The sequence below is a fragment of the Artemia sp. Qi Xiang Cuo genome, chromosome 1 (assembly GCF_049724085.1).
Source record: "Artemia sp. Qi Xiang Cuo chromosome 1, ASM4972408v1, whole genome shotgun sequence".
NCBI lineage: Eukaryota > Metazoa > Arthropoda > Branchiopoda > Anostraca > Artemiidae > Artemia > Artemia sp. Qi Xiang Cuo.
In genome coordinates this window covers 74,055,976-74,068,591 of record NC_142794.1, presented here as the reverse complement: position 1 = coordinate 74,068,591, position 12,616 = coordinate 74,055,976, and the positions used below count along the sequence as shown (strand labels likewise).

Genomic DNA, 12,616 nt, shown 5'->3' with positions numbered 1-12,616 from the left:
TCCACAACGTCTAGCACATTCCCGTGAGCTTAGCTTTCAGAACCTTATTCAACACTTAATTTCTCTTAACAAATGCATTAAAAAATGCAAAAACGTCTTTTATAATGCCTATGGCATTTCTGATGCCTGAAACAGCTGAAGTTCATAACAAGGAAAGGTTCAGGGCGCGGTTAAAAAAGGGACAACGAGAAGCGTTTTTAACTTTTTTTCTGAATTTCCACTAAAATACCACAGATGTTTGATACCATCATTGCATACCCATCTGTCCCGATTTCAACACAGTCAAGTAGATTCAAACCCATTTCTTCCGAAAAGCTTAGAACTAGCTGGCAAATCACTTCCGTTGACAGTCGGTTCTTTGTCTGCAGCAGAAATTTCAAAGGTGGCATGACAAACGTCAACAAAACCTATGAAGTCCTAGCGTCTATGGTTATCAAAGGCATAGCAGAGAGCTAAACTAAGTTGAGATGAATGTGACACATCTGTTGTCTAATCAAAATGATGCTGTATTACCTTGCTGGCTTTACTCTCTCTAGAATGACACCTATAAATTATTTCGCAAAACACTCAATCAACTGGTTTTGAGTCGTTTGGCTGGCATAGATAGCATTTTTTCACTATGTTTTCGCTTTTTCCTTTAATTTACTGTGGCCACTTTCAGCATGATAACGTAGTAGTTCTCGGAAGTCTCCTTCGTTGGAAAGCGGCATGTCATTCACGTTTAAGCTTCCGTCATACCTATGGCCCCTTAGTGGAGTATTCTACCTTCCTAGAGATACGATTGATTCCAGAATCGGCTAAAGCCTCTCTCTATTTTTTTGTTACTTGCTTCATTAGCTCTTCGTTAACGCAGTTATTTACAGATTCGTGCGGAGAATGATAGACCCTTAGAGAGGACTTTCCAGATTCTACTACGTCACGATGGTACGGGGAATTATCATGTACTCTCAGGTCTCCAGTAACTTAGCAAATTTTGTGACAGGCTTTGTGACCAGCTTTAGTAGGGCAACCTGTCTGTTTGAACCCCCGCTAGCCCCAGTTCCAAAATGAGGGTATTATTTGCAAAATAAGCCTTTCTGGGCAGCAGAATATACAAGCCAATGGAAACTCTGCAAATGAATATCGTTCAAGTACCTTTTTTCATCTTTCCCCCGCTTAAAATGAACAGAATGTGGCATTTGACATCCAATCAGCAGTATCCACAGCCTCTCCAGAAGCTTGCACTTTATTTGGTCATCAATGGCATGCATTGCACCGATGTGGATCCCAATATCGCTTTCCAGAAGCAGGGTAGGGGGCGGGGGAGTTTTTGGAGGATCACTCTGAACGCTTATGGGGTTAATAGAAGATTGCAAAGCATCCGGAATTTGTCTATGTTCGCCACTTCCAGCAGAACTAATTGAAGAGCTACTTGAAGTTACACTTACACTATCCGTTCTAAGAGACCTTGAAATGACAAAGCTATCAAGCGTCTCTTGTCCGCGCTTTCCCGACAGTAATATCGCTTCAAAGACAGAAGTCCTGACAGACGCACATTCAAAGTTCCCTATACACTGGAATGAAATGTTTGTTTTGACATTTCAGAACATTTAGAGCCGGTTGCGTTGCGTCTCGAACAGGGAGGCAACTGGCGAGAACTAGCTAAAATTCACCAGTTAAACTGTTGCTATGCTATGAGGTGAGAAATACTCGAGGAGGGAACGGCAGTGGAGGAAAAGCTGTGGTATGAATATAATGCAAAAAAGTTTTAGTCTAGTTATAGTAGTTAGAACATACGTTAATACAGATTTCCGCAAGTGCAGTAAAACAAAAAAAATTACAGCCCGTCTAAGGGGGGGGGTCACCCCCTGGATCCACCAGTGAATGCAAATTTGGAATTTGCAGGGGAAAATAACGAAGTTCTACTTCTAAGTTAAATTAAAAGCTGCTGAATTTCAGACCTAAGGCTTGATCAAGGCCAGACCCATGGGGGGTTGTTACCAAGTTTGCACTCCCCCCCCCCAACGGGGATTTTTTTCCGATTAATAAAGATTAGCAAAGGTGCATTTAAACAAATTTTCAATGCCTCCCCAAACAACAACCTGGATAAGCCTCTAGTTTTAAAACATGTTTTAACTTACACCCTCAATAACTTTTGAATTTTTAAAGATGAAAAATGAAATTTCAAAAAGACTACAGTGAAGACTTTAAAGTTTGCTTTTGTTAAATCTAAACACTTATTCAATTCAAGGGTTGAATGCTTCAAGTCCACGGTAGTAGAATTTCCCAAAGAAAAAGAAAACAACCACAAAAAGACAAACACACTTTACACTGAAGATAACTCAAATGTGCAACTGACGTCTCTGCAAATATTTGTAGTCTTTCAAAGAGCAGACATCCCTTCATCTTCCCTTATCTTGTCTGAGCAAATTAGGTGTTAAAAAACGAAAGAAAAAAGATATTCTGATAATAAAACATCTGAAATTTCCATAAAGTGGTAAAGCACTTACAATTACAGGCCAATTTTCTTGAAAATTTTCAGGAACTATTTGATTCTTAAGGTCTGCAAACAGTTTACGACGTTCGTTTTCTGAAGAAAAATTGTGAAACATTTCTGCCAGAATGAATCCAAGGCTGTAAATGTCACACTGAAAATAAGAAGTAATTAACCTTTGCTTAAAAAGATAATTAATAACAACTTTCAGAATTGATCGCTATTAGACCTCACTAAACCAAAACTTGTGGGATACTAATTTGAAGTTTGAATTCTAAAGCCTAATACTAACAAAAAAATTTACATTTACGAATGACGCAGCTTCACTTAAATAAAGTTAACTTGGGACTTCATGGAAATTGAAAGTAGGCTGGACAGAAATGAAACAGGTAATGGTTTTGCACATATGATGATTTTACGGTTGATAATTACAGTGATTTGAGCATTTATGGCACTCAAAATGAATTACTATTACTACTAACAACTCACTATAACACCAAGCCATCTAAGGCCAACACGGCTATGCACACTCTTACACCATCCCAATCTTTTCAAAGCGTCTCTCTTTACACCATCCCAAAGAGTTCCCATTTTCGTTATATCTTTCCTTACAACATCCTCCCAACTTTCCGTACAAGGATAATTTATGCTAATGTGTCATACTTTATCTGCAGAGCGTGTCCTAGCCATCTCAAGCCTTTTCTCACTATAGCGAGATTGAAAGTTGGATTAAAGCACATTGCTTCCAGTTTTCCCGCCTTAAATCATATTCAGCGTATCAGAGAACCCTACTGTGGAGATTTCAAGCTCCTACCTCCAAAAATGTGGAATTTTGTATTTTTGCCAAAAGAAAGATCACGGATGCATGTTTATTTGCAGTTTTTTGTTTTTTCAGAGGTGATTGTATCGACCCAGTGGTCGTAGAATATCACCGTTAAATTTCAATTAAGTAAACTTGAAAATTTCAAGAGAGATGATAAATGTAATTCCTCAACTTGGTACTTTGAATAGTGGCATCAAAGCAAATTGGCAACATTGTGAAACATAACCTACGCTTTGACAATACAATAGAGGATTTTTTTTAACACAATGTAAATCCCCAAAAAAGTCAAATTATACAGGGAATATACGATATTATAGGAGCAATCTTTAAAATTTCAGATTTAAGAGAGGTAGGGGTTACCAGAAAATAGGCGTTGAAGATTTATTTATAAATATTGGAAAAAAAGAAATTATATAAAGATATTCAGTCCATCGAAATGAAAATGTTAACTCTCCAATAGATTGCAAATAAAAATCTTTAGTTATGAAGTAAACTCTAAGTTCAGGTAGTTCAAAATTAAATTCAAAGCAAATGATTTTATTGCACCAAGCAGATTTATTACTGACAAAAAGCCCACGGAGTTGATATCTAGTATCTGTTAGCAAGGGGTCGCGCTTGGGTTAGGCTTTTTAATTAATGACAGAAGTAGTGATCAGTTTCCACGAGGCCCATAGTCACTACTCTTTTCTTCCTTTAATGATTTAAGATGACGAAGAAGGTTTAACGGCGACCCCCTGAGGGCAAGGTGAAGGTGTATGTTACGTAATAGGGAACATATAGGGGGGAGGCATTAATGACCCCCCTCCCACCAAATCTGGATTTCTTTGGCTGTTGCATAATAGGGAATGTTTACTAAGAGATGCAGGTGCATGTTACATAATAGGAAATGTTTTCTAAGAGAAACAGGTGTTAATTAGTTAATTGGGGTTACAGGAGTTTAAAACACCTCAGATGGTCAGGGAAAACCCTTTCAGATCCGCTAGTCAAGATGCAAACGTTGTATAATACTATTTTTTCTTAAAAAATCTACGAAGACCAGAAAAACCTTCAGGGGTTCAAAAAAAGGCATGCTCCCAATTCTTCATCACCCAATATTTTCATGCTTTACAGCCATTTTGTGCCAGCAAACTAAGGATTTTTTCCGTCATTTTTTATAGACGGAAATATTAGAGAGACTATACATATATTAATTTTCTTAGGTACAAACACTTATTGGTGAACATAGGGTGTACAGACATTTTGAGGAAACAGAAGCGTCATGCAATCTGCTATCATTCTAACGGGTACCGAGTAATTTTCTATTGTCTCCAGGTGGCATAAAAACGGGTACTAGAATGGCATTCCCATCAGTATTGTATTAGATTCTGAACATACGACAAGGATTTAAAAAATGGACATGTGCCAAAGATACCAGCAGGTAAGCCTCATAATCTACATACCCTCCCTCCCCCCCCAAAAAATATAAATACCCAAATTTAATCTACTGTAATTCTATATATTGGAATAACAACTAAAAAACCCCTCCCCCTGCTATTGCATGGTTCTCTCAGTGATAAATTTATCTAAATTTAATCAATAACTCCACGCCACATCTTAAACCACTTTGAAGCGTATTTTATAAGAAGAATAAAAACTCCACAAGCATCTGCATGAGTTAAAGGGTTAATGATACCTTCCATCATGTAAAGGCTTAGTTTCTACTGAACAGCTAGTCTTGCGATAATTGCGTGAAAAAGGTTCTTACCAGCTGGTAGATTTAAATACTCTCATATTATGAGTGTTTTACAATTTAGAAACATTTTTCTGATCAAATTGACCAACTTATGGTAAGACATAATCTTCAATCTATGTGAGGAGCAGAGGATGTCAAGATTGCTATTTTCACATGAAAAAATGCGACTAGCTCTAATTTAAAGAGCACAGTATAGAAAAAAGGTTAGAAATTTAAAGGAAGGGCTTTTGAATAGTAAGATGGTGTAAAATAATATAGGGGTGGACGCAAATTTGAATTATCTAGGTACAGAACCGCAAAATGTAAAATTGGGGTTTGAAATCAATAAAAGGAAAATTAATATTGGGCAGTGCGCGAATCTGAATAATTTTAGTTTATGAATGTAATACAGAAAAAAGTGCACTGAAATCAATAAAAGGATGGCTTTTGAAAAGTAGGCTGGTAAAAAATTGCTATGGGGGTGTATGCAAATCTAGACACCCTTTCAATTTAGTGGCACAAAATGAAAAAGAGGGGTTTGAAATTAATGAAACAAAAGCCTTTCGAAAATTAAGCTTATGCAGAAAGTTTTGCTTATTACATTTAAATGGTGTTACACAAAAATTTTAAGATCAAATAAAAATAGACTGTTTTCTTTTATTATTGCTTATTATAGAGAAAATAAAACAGAAACAAATATTATAATCTATGATATTCACTAATTCAAATTTTTTTATTAAATACCCAATCATTATGTTCAGTATCATTGGTACTTTATATATATATAAAGATACCTGCTGGTATCTTTGACACATATCCATTTTTTTAAATCCTTGTCGTATGTTCAGAATCTAATACAATACTGATGGGAATGCCATCTGATACTGTAAAAAGTAAAAAGTAAAATAATTCAGTATCATTATGGCAATTTTTTTTACCACATTGAGGTGGTCAGGAGCAATACCATTTTTTCTAGATAATGTATATTCTTTTTAGGTTACTATAAGAGGGACCTTTTGATAGTTGAGGGAAGACCCCCAAGGCATCCCAAGAGAGAAATAGCAAAAATAACCCCTCTGCCTTCCCACCCAAGACAGTAGCCCTGGCTGCCCTGTCCTCTCTGAATGTAATTTGTTACGCTATGACAAGACAGTAATTAATTCTGTTGTCAAAGTAATTTGCCTTCCTAATGTAAAAAAGCATAAAAGGTGTATGCTACTATTAAAAAGGTGTAATAACTACAAGGTAGATTTAAATTAAATATTCTAGCAAATCACACAGCTGATTAGGTATCTTACCTTGGTCTACACAAGGTATCAGTGGAAGTCAGTCTTCCACTGATGCCTGACTTTTCAGAATTTTTTTTTCTAGCTCGTATACAAAGAGGAAAAAAGTAGAAAAAGAAGGGAAACTTACTTTTTGATCATAATACCCCCCCCCCCCTTAATTTGCTCTGCAGCAGCATAGCCAAAAGTCCCAATTCCACAAGAAAGGTTCAAAAGTTTGGATGAAGTTCTGCTTTTTAGTTGAAAAAGCAGAATGGGCAGCGTCTTGTAAAAAATGGGCCAAACCAAAGTCCCCAATCCGAACTTGGCACGATGAATTCATGAAAATATTTTCAGGCTAAAAAATAGAATATATATATATATATATATATATATATATATATATATATATATATATATATATATATATATATATATATATATATATATATATATATATATATATATATATATATATATATATATATATATATAAATAAAAATATATATATATATATATATATATATATATATATATATATATATATATATATATATATATATATATATATATATATATATATATATATATATATATATATATATATATATATATATATATATATATATATATATATATATATATATATATATGTATATATATATATTTAATATATGTATTTATAATATATATATGTTTAAATAAGTTATCAAATAATAATTTAATAAAATTATTTTGGAATATAAGTAATAAACACCATGTAACTCAAAAATTAAACTGATTTACGATACAGTATGTATTCTAGCTAGAACTAAATGTATTTCAAAAGATAAAAAGTCTGATAAGACTGTTAATAACGAGAAGAGATTATATCTACCTATAACTTTTATAAGTAAACAAATAGAGGATATAAATTTACCTGGAATTTTAAACCAGGCTGATGTGAAACAGGCCCTTCCTAGTAATTTAAAGTATAAGAATAATCCGATCATAAAATATAAATTTTCAAAAACAATAGGACAAATGATTTTTAATTATAATTTAATACTTAAGAATTTTGACACGGATAGTAACTGGAAACCTATTTGTAAGTGTGACCAATTGTTATCATTTGTTAATCCAACTTACGAACATATTATTACAGGTGATTTAGCAATAATAAAGCAAATTGAATTGCAGAATATAATGAAAATGGTGGCTAAATTCTGTCTTTCAAATCATCCAAAACCCTCAAATCTGCTTAGGGGGTTAAATAATAATCTAGAAATATTTATTGATAATTGGTGCAAAAATGAGAAAATTAATAAAAACAGTTTTCAGAATTGGAAAAATTTAATTATTAATAAGGTGAGAAATAAGATGTATAAGAGGACAAATAAGCATGATAATGATGTAGTTTTTTTATAATTCTAAGATAAAACAAGCAATTGATAATATAAAGAGGGATTTTGTAATTGTACCCATTGATAAAGCAAATAATAATTTTGCAATAATTTGTCAGAAGCTTTATTGTGATGTTTTAACAAAGGAACTTAGTACAACAAATACATATAAACAGGTTCAAGATGTTAATAATAGTCTATTGATTGGAATAGAGGATATACTTTTAAAAAAATTTAATATTAAGGTTAATGATAATGATAAAAATTTTACGTTTTTATATTGGACGGCAAAATTTCATAAAAATCCCCCGAAACCACGCTTTATTGCGGGGGCAGCAAGGTGCCCGACCAGAGTTGTGGCTCCTTCTTCTTCTATTTAAGAGCAGGTGGGCTTTTCAGTAAAACTATTTAGCCCTTTTCCTTTTGCTTCACTCTGTGGGCTACAGGGCTACTGGCTTGATTGCCTCATAATTATTAGATATATTCAGATATCTTTCAGCAGATCTTTCGACTCTAGGAGTTCAAATATTAGATGATAGATGTCGATTTCTATGCTTTGTGTGCAGGTATAGTTGGCTAGGCTCTTGGCTGATAGTGGGATTTTGTGGTGTTTGAAGTATTTTAACAGTTTAGAAAGTCGTGTATTTGTATTTTAGGAGAAATCAAAAATAAATTTGAGGCATATTGCTGGGGAATTAAAAAACTTAATCCATACTGGAGTGTTAATAATTTGCTGCAAGTAATAGACTCTCTTGCTTTAGTTTCAGCCAAAAGAGTGGACTTGTTTGATTTCACTACATTATATACAAATTTACCCATTAATTTAGTATTTATAAATTTATAAGATTATTAAGAAAGCTTTTCTTGCCTAATTTGCCGTTTTTAAAAATTGATACGTATAATAAGAAGGCAAGATGGACTAATTATTTTAATAGTACCACTAGCTCAAAATGTTATAGCCTAGATATGATTTTTGATCTACTAGAATTTGTTCTATTTAATACTTAGGCTATATAAAATTTAATGGTAATCTATATAATCAAAGTAATGGAATTCCTATGGGGGGTAATGCCAGTCCAGTTATAGCAGACCTATAAATTATTTAGAATATGATTATATGATGGATAAAAAGAATCCAAGTAACATAAAGTATTTGCTCTCAAATAATAAAAGATATTTAGATGACCTTCTGGTGATAAATTGTTCAAATTTTTTAGAGATTCCTCTAAAACTTTAGTTGGTGTTTGCTTTTAGGCTATGTTTGGACGTTTTTACTTTTCCTACTATAGTGAGTCCTGTAGGATTGACAGAGGTGAGGTCAGCAAGATTCCTTGAGCAGTTTCTCTATCAGATGATCTAAAACTTCAAAGAGGTACCTTTTGGTAGCTTTACCTCTACCATTACCATGGGGTATACTATAGTAAAAAGTTTAAGAAGATCAGGTGCACTCATGAAATTCCAGTTTTTGACCGTTTTGGTATCCTAGCTTGCAGCCTACAGCTTTGCCTCCAGCCATTTGTTGTAGCCTTTCGCCTCTCTAACCTTATTAAGCTTATCTGGGATCAGGAATATATAAGGGGCAAATTACTACTGCCTGCTTCACACAATATTGCTAAAATTTCAAAAACATCAGGTGGAAAGTCTCCAGCCAGCAATACACATTGACAAAAAACCCCTCTGCACATTATGCAGCATAGTCAGCTGCATGGCAAAGTCAGCACAAAGAGCAGCTACCATGTTATTCATCCAATCACCATGTTATTCATCAACGCAAATTGCTGCTTGGAGAGTTTACATCCAATTTTTTGTGAAATTTTAGGAACTGCATGGTTACCATTGTCTTCATGAGGTAGCAGTACTACTCCCCTTATATATTCTTGTCTAGTTCAAGAGAACAGGTCCAATTAAAAATTAAGAGAAGTTAAAAAAAAAGTAACTTGTTAATTCCAGGTGACAGAGAAGTAACAGAAGGAAAAATTGAAAAGTAACTTTGTAGTTACTTCTTTAGTAACTTTATCAAAACATGGTCAACAAGCGTCGGTGTAATACTTTTCTAGTATAAAGGTTTATTGACCCAGGCTACCTACAAAGAAAAGCAATATCTAAGCACAGCACAAGCATTAAAAGCACAAGCATGGGATAGGCGCACCGGGAACTTAAGCACAAGCATTAAGTAGGACTGACGCAGTATACTACATCTTCCTTCTTTTGTCACTTAAACTGCCTGCATTTCCTCTTACACCAACACTCCACACTCGCTCCCGTTCATCCACTGTGAGAGGGCTTGCACATTGTAATAAGTACCTTCGGAAAGGTATGTGTAAGAGGGCACTAGACTCACTTCTTACATATTCACTAACTAGTTCACTTCTTCTTCCTCTCATACTGTCTCTATTTACAAGTCTACTTTTAAAATCACTCTTTACAGGTTCAGTTTCAGGGGTTTTCTTACAATTCGGCCGTATCTCGTGCATGCTGTCATTGGTGTCGCGCTTGATTCTAGGGGCAGCACCGCAGTAGCGCTCTGGCAGGGGCTAAGGATTTGATTCCAATCCTGGATCGGCAACGGGGACATGAACTGGTCAGCCTATAATGGCGAGGGTGGTGACTTGGCAGTCATGTCTGGCACTATGGCATTGTCAAGTCCTTCGCGAACCAAACTCTTTCCTTTTGGACTCTGATGTGGGCGGGCTGATAGGTGTTTGCGGTTCCTCTGCAGAATCGTACCTTTGTCTGTCTGCACCCGGTACGATCGTGGCTGTTTTGCATGAGACACCACAACAGCCTGTTTCCATGGTCTGTAGGGCATTTTCTGAATGTGGATCGCGTTGCCGGGGTTGAGATGATTTAAAGCCTTGGCTGATTTGTCGTGGTAAAATTTCTGGCGTTTCTGCATTTCAGTTCTTTGCTGAGTGAATTGTTTGGTCGGGACGACCTTCTTCTTTAGGTGACGTGTGGTGCATGGTAGAATGGATCTTAGTTGGCGAGACATAAGGAGTTGAGCAGGAGATGCAAACCCATTGACTGGTGTATTCTAGTATTCTAGTAGACCCAGAAAGGAGTCTTCTCCGCTTTCGGTTGCCTTGGTCATGATATTTTTTATAATCTGCACAGCTTTCTCGGCGAGTCCATTGGATTTGGAATACCTGGGGCTAGATGTGCTCAATGAAATACTCCAGACTTTGACAAAAGTGATGAAGTCCCCGGAAGTGAACTGAGGGCCATTGTCAGACATTAGCTGTGATGGTATGCCATGCTGGGCAAAGTGGGCCTTAAGTTGCGTTATAACCATGTTGGACAATGTCGTCGTAAGTCTGTCAACTTCAAAGAAATGGCTGTGATAATTGACAGTTGCTAGGAAACTGGAGCCATTCCATTCAAACAGGTCAGTAGCAATCTTTTGCCAAGGGAGCATTTCTATGCTGTGGTTGATCATTGGCTCCTTTGAGTTGTTCAGCATGTGCTTGGAGCATGTTTGGCATTTTGCTATGTACAGTTTGATGTCTGCGCTGAGGCCTGGCCAGTACACTAACATCCTTGCTTGCTGTTTGGTTTTTTTGGTGCCAAGGTGGGCTGCATGTAGCTGCTGGAGTGTGGCTAACTGTAGGCTCTTGGGAATGATCAATCTGTCTCCCTTGAGAAGAATGCCTTTTGTGAAAGACAGCTTGTGTTGGACATTCCATTAGGTTAGGATGTTGGTTGGGCACTCTTTTCTAGTACTCGGCCAGCCCCCTTGAATCGTTTTGACTAGGGTACTCAAGGTTTCATCCTGTGTTGTTTCCGTCCGTATCTGCTCAAGCTTCTGGTCACTGGCTTGAAGGTTCCGTACTACGTGGTGTACATAGATATCCAGACCTTCTTCCAGTTTTGGATCTGTATTGCTAAGATGGAGGCGTGACAAAAGTGTCAGCAATGGGGATTTTGGATCCTGGTCGGAACCTCAGACTCAGGTAGTAAGGCTGGAGCTGAAGCATTAATCGTTGCACTCGTGGTGGGGCTTTGTGAATAGGATTTGCTACTATGGTTTTGAGGGAGTGGTGCTCAGTTGTGTTGTCAACGTGGCGACAGTACAGATAATGATGGAAGTGTTTACAGCCATATACAATGGCGTATAACTCTTTTTCGAGTTGCAAATACTTCTGCTCTATCTTGCTGAGCGATCTCAATGCATACGCTGTGACCTGCCCTTCTGATACAAGGTGGGTGCCGAGTCCATGGCTGGAGGCGTCAACAATGAGTTCAACGTTCTTGCTCTGATGGTTGAAGAACGGGGTGTTTGACACTATAGAGCGTTTCAGGTCCTCGAGTGTTTGGGTGTGTTCCTCTGACCAGATGAATGGGTTTGCTTTGGTCAGGTCACGGAGTGGTTTGTTTTTTGTGGATAGTTTTGGTATGTATTTGGCGAGATAATTTATCATCCCAAGGAGGGTTAGCAGTTCTTCTCGGCATGATGGGTTTGGCATGTGGTTAATGATGCGAATATTTTCGGGATCTGGCCGCATCCCCGTGGAGCTGATTATGTGTCCGAAGTAGCTGACACTGGAGCCGCTAGTTTTGGTCCTAATATGATGTATTGCATTATTCAATTCCTGGATTGAAAATGGATTAGTTATGTACTCGGATCCTGGGCGTGGTTGGTAACTTGGGTTCATAGGAATTGGGGACGGTTCACTTTGATTATTTGATGTTAGCTTATTAACAAAAAGAGTTGCAAATAGGTTAGCTTTTTCATTATCATTGTCATAATGGGTATTATTATGTATAAGCTCATAAAGGAGTGGGTTGGGGAAAGTCTTTTTCCCATAGATGTGGCTTATGACTTTATGTATAATTGGCTCATGTGTTTCTCTGGAGAGATTATTTGCAAAATTATTCCAGTATTTATATTTAGTATCTTTTATAGTCCTTTTTAGATTATATTCTGCTTGTAATTTTTTTAAATATGTAGTAGGTGATGTTTT

The 12,616-nt window shown here is 36.3% G+C and overlaps 1 long non-coding RNA gene across 2 annotated transcripts in view; it reads right to left on the bottom strand.

Moving 5' to 3' along the window:
- The window catches only part of LOC148956711 (uncharacterized), a 103,411-nt gene that overhangs the window by 21,143 nt on the left and 69,652 nt on the right, over positions 1–12,616 (bottom strand). The window contains exons 1-2 of one of the 2 annotated variants that reach the window (XR_016141569.1): positions 6,424–6,520; positions 2,490–2,627 (exon numbers count right to left, since the gene is read on the bottom strand). This is a non-coding gene — a long non-coding RNA (uncharacterized LOC148956711). Of the gene's footprint in view, positions 1–2,489; positions 2,628–6,423; positions 6,521–12,616 lie in introns of those variants that run through there. The other variant, XR_016141570.1, reaches the window with a different exon arrangement.